This window comes from Aphanomyces astaci, assembly GCF_000520075.1.
Source record: "Aphanomyces astaci strain APO3 unplaced genomic scaffold supercont1.37, whole genome shotgun sequence".
NCBI lineage: Eukaryota > Oomycota > Saprolegniomycetes > Saprolegniales > Verrucalvaceae > Aphanomyces > Aphanomyces astaci.
Window position 1 is genome coordinate 136,622 of NW_009798300.1, and position 4,901 is coordinate 141,522.

A 4,901-nucleotide genomic window follows, 5' to 3' on the forward strand; every position below is an offset into this window, starting at 1 on the left:
TTCTCACAGGTCAGTGTTTCCCTTTGGCTGAGTTTTAGCCAATAGGAACGAAGCTAGATAGTTTGTAAACGACTGAATGTCACTTTTGGTTTTCCCCTGTCCCGCACACTTGGTTTGTCTTGGACACTCTGCGCAAAGTTGCTACACGCCTATCACCTACGCCTACCTCCTGTCCTACCTCCTGTTTCCTACTTCGTGACAGGTTATGAGCCCTCCTGCTTCGACCATTACCGCCTACTCCGGCATTCTCCTCGACGACGCCTACAAATTCTATGCTGCGTGGCGCACCACGTTTGAAGAAGCGGCCGTGACCGCGGGTTTCTTCTCCCTCTACACCAACGAGACCTACTGCCCAACACGCATCGAAACTGACGCCTACACTATCAGCCAAGCCAAGCTCCAGGTGGACAAGATCCGCAATGATGCGAAGTACTCCACCGACGGTTATGCTAGTGACGCCTTGGAACAGCGTCTTACAACTGTGAAACGCCTCGAATAAGACTTCACGCCCAAGTTCCTGGACGAGTATATCGCGGAGTCCCTCGCCGCCTTACGCGTCCAAGCTAAGGCATTTCTCTTCAACTCCCTCACTCCTATCCTCCAACAAGTCATCGGTTCCCACGCCTCTCCCTTCTCTCTCTGGGCCGCTCTTATGGCGCGACATGAAGCCGGCACCCGCGACCCCATGATCCTGTTTGCGAGTCTCACCCAACTTAAGTACAGTGAGGACATCAGTGCCGAGACCCTTTTCAATACTCTCGACGATCAGATCAACTTGATCGAAACGGCAACCCTCCCTGCGAACGCCGACGCCCTCACGGCTCGCGAAGGTCATGTCAAGACCTTTGAGCTCTTTCGAACTCTCTTTTACTCTAACGCCTTTGCCGCCAACAAAGACATGTGGGACGCCGTTTGTCAGCTCCAATTCAAGACGCGCGAGGATGGATCCGAATGCACGCCTACTGCCATCAAGGCTACTATTCGCCACACCCTAAACATCGCCACTCGCCGCAATCTCATCCTCTCGGATCAAGGCTCCGGTGACTCCGACTCCCGTCGACGTCAAGTTGCTGCTGCCGCTACCTACACTACGCCTCCTACCGCCGTGTATGCAACGCCTTCCACTACCCATCCTCCGCCTACTTATACTGCTGCTGCTGCCCCTTCTTACGAGTCACTGCCAGGTTGGGCACACTCCAACTGTCACAACCATCCTTTCAATTCTTGTTTCTACTGCGGCTCGCCTGAACACCGCCTTCCTGATTACCGCACCATGCGCGATGATGACAGTCGAAACCGTATCCGTGCCGGCGTTCCCAAGCACGTGGTTGATACACATTGTCGTCGGAAACGTGTATCGTCTCGCAAGATCATGGATGATCACACGCAGCATCATCGCCGCCACCACGATGACTACGACGACAACCACGGGAACAATCAAGGTCCCCACAGCAGCTATCCCAAGCGCCATCGTGATGACTCTCGACCGCCTCCCCGAACTTCTAATCGTCGATCGCCTCCACGTTCCTCGCAAAGAGGTCGTTCCTCCGGCCGCTCCTCTCGAGCCACTCAACGCCTTTCTACCCCATCATTTCCCAACCACTCAGACTCCAGTCGTAGTCGACCCATATCCCCTCCATCCTCCGCCTATCCTCGCCTTTCGTCCGCTACCCGTCGCGCTCGTTCATCGCCTCCTAAACGTCGTGCTTCTCCATCACGACCATCTGCTGGATGGAATACATCCCAAACCTTTCATCCTTCTTTCGCCTTTCTACGTCGCTCTACATCGGCACCACCTGCGAAACGACATCGCCTTCCCACTCCCGCCTCTCAAACCTCTACTACAAAGGCATCCATTCCGCCTACCTTAGCTACAACGCCATGCCCTCCATCTTCATCCACGCCTACCGCCCACAATCGGGCTACCTCTACAGCACTCATCGTTCAACCCCAGTTTCCATCCCAACCAAACTATATACCACTTCCTTCCGCCTCTTCCACGGTGGATGACTCTATTCTGCCCCCACTCCCCGCCTATCGTATTCATCCTCCGCGTACGCCTCCCAACTCTAACAAACTCACTACACGACCTCCCACGCCTGCCGATTACGTTGACCCACCTGCACGACAGTTACCCGTACGCCTCAACCGTCGTGGTGGCGCCTACAGTGCACCTCCGCCTCCTCGCGCTGGCCGCCCTTATTATTCCTCAGATGAAGAAGACCGCTGGGGTCCAATTCATGACGTCGCCTACAGCCAAATGGCCAACATTACTGCCGACGCCTTTCACCAACTGTCTTATGACAAGTGTGTCGCCTACCATCTTTTCAAGCACCAAACCGGTCTCCATCCCAAAGCGAGACCACCCCCTATCCCACTCATCAAAGACATCCTCCAACTCAAAGACTACCAAGCCAACCCTACGCCTCCCACAATGACCACCCACTTTTCCTTCTACGTTGGAATCACCTGGGACACGGTCTGCCTGAAGGTCTACTTTCCCAACCACACTAACCCATTTCGCTTGGAACCCTCACTCTATCCCCAACTCTCCAACGAATGGATCATCGACTCTGGTGCCACCGCCTCCTGCACGCCTCACCGCCGCTACTTTATCGACTCCGCCTTTGTTGACAAATCATTTACTCTTGCTGTGGGTGATGGTGGCAAACTCCTGTTCTCGGCTACGGGCCGATCGATCTCGGCGTTACCACCCACTCTGGCGACACCTCGGCCACTCTCACCGCTCATCATGAGCCTCTCTCTACCCTTTGCCCTACATTACCCCGCCTTACAATTCAACCTTCTCTCCGTCCGTCACTGTGTTCAAGCTGGCTGCCACTTTGATTTCTCGCACCCATCGCACTGCCTCATGGACATCGGTCGTGGCCTTTATTTGCGTGCTCAAGTTAACGCCTTGGGACTCTACTCCTTTCCGGCGCAGCCTTACACACGCCTAGCCAGCAATCCTCCGCCTCACCCTCCCGCTACAGTTGCAGCTGCCATCATGGAATTTCAGGCTAACCTAGCTGCTCACCCTTCCCTTAGTTATGCAGATCCATACCACATCAACTTCGCCACGCCTACTCCCTCCTCCATTTCTACGCTTGAATCTACCGTACAAACCGCGGCGCGCTCCGAAGTAATCGATCAATTGCACATCTATATTATTTACTTTGGACGTTCGCCTAAACAGACTATCTTCAAGTCTCCATCAAGCAAGGCTGTACATTTCTCATTACCGCCTACCACCACACTATCTCCCCCAACCCCAACGCCTCGTCCCAACGCCTCGTCCCTTATTCCCTGTTTATCCGGCACTTCGAAATTTTCTGCAGTACACGCCTTGTCCCATACTTCCAACGTTATCACTCCGATCCAGTCCACTCCCATCCCTCCATCTACCAACAAATCTCTTCTATCTTCGCCTCCCCCTACAACTCCAACACCTACAACGCCTTCCCTTGCACTGGCTACTGCAACCACCTCAACCACACGCCTATCTAACGACGCTCTCTTCCGTATTTGGCACAACCGACTCGGCCACCCAAGCTCCACCGTTCTCCAAAGCCTCGTCAAGACCCACCCCGACTTCTCTACCGATCGCCCACGCCTATTCAAATCCTTCACCTGCGATACTTGCGAATTCGCCAAGTCTCGTCGACAACAGTTTTCCTCCGCAGCCGTCTTTCGCGCCTCCTCCTTCCTTCTTCTCGTCCACACCGACATTTGGGGCCCGTGTCCAGTGCCATCGATTGGTGGCAGCTTCTACTTCGTCGTGTTTATCGACGACTACTCCCGCTTTACCTGGGTCTACCCACTCGCCTTCCGCAAGGACCTTTATGACGCCTACGAACTCTTCCGCCTCCAAGCCATTACAACCTTCAAGACCGACATCAACACTCTCCAGTACCTACCGCCTACTGACATCGGCAATCTACAAGCCGACAATGCCAAGGAAGAATACAAGCAAAATGGACAAGCGATGCAATTAGTGGAACAAAGTCGGGCAGGATATATCATCGGCCCGAAGTACTCCACCAAGACCACATTTCAAACGCCTACTCGCCTGCCCAAAACGCCGTGGCCGAACGCCGCATTGGCTTACTCGTTATGAAGATGCGAGCGCTTTTACTGGCCGGCAATCTCCCCAAGTTTCTATGGGCCGAAGCCGTTATCTACTCCGCCTGGCTCTACAACATCTCGCCTTCCACCTCGAACGACGGTCAGTCGCCTTACTATCGAGTTTTCTCCCGACACCCACCCCTCGCCTACATTCGCACCTTCGGCTGCACCGCCTTCGTTCATATCCAAAAGGCTAACCAATCGAACAAACTCGATGCACGCGCCATCAAGTGCATGTTCGTGGGCCTACCCGATGATCGCAAGGGTTACAAACTCCTCAACGCCTACTCCCACCAACTACTTTACTCCCGTGATGTTGTTTTCCACGAAGATGAATTCCCACCCATCAACACCATCCAAGCTGCAGCAGCATTTCGCCTTCGCGCCCGTGATGCATCCGACATTCCATCCATTACACCTCATGAATCTCTGCCGCCTCTCTCTACTCGCCTCGATCCAACCATTTTTACTCCGCTCCCTTCAACATCTCCACCGCCTACCACCGACCAATTGTCTCCGCCCCAGATTTACTCTCTGTCTGCCGCCTTTGACGAACTCCAACTTGCTCTACCATATCGCAGTCCACGTTTCCACCCGCCTACCACCCTACTTGCCCAACATCACAGCCGCACCACTCCAACGCCTACACTACCAGGCACTCCGTTTTGTCTGTCCGCCTCTCATCTACCCTTTGTTGACATCTCCATCGATGATCTTGCTACGCCAACGCCAAACAGGCGTCAATTATCCGAACAGCCATGACCACCTCTATCTCG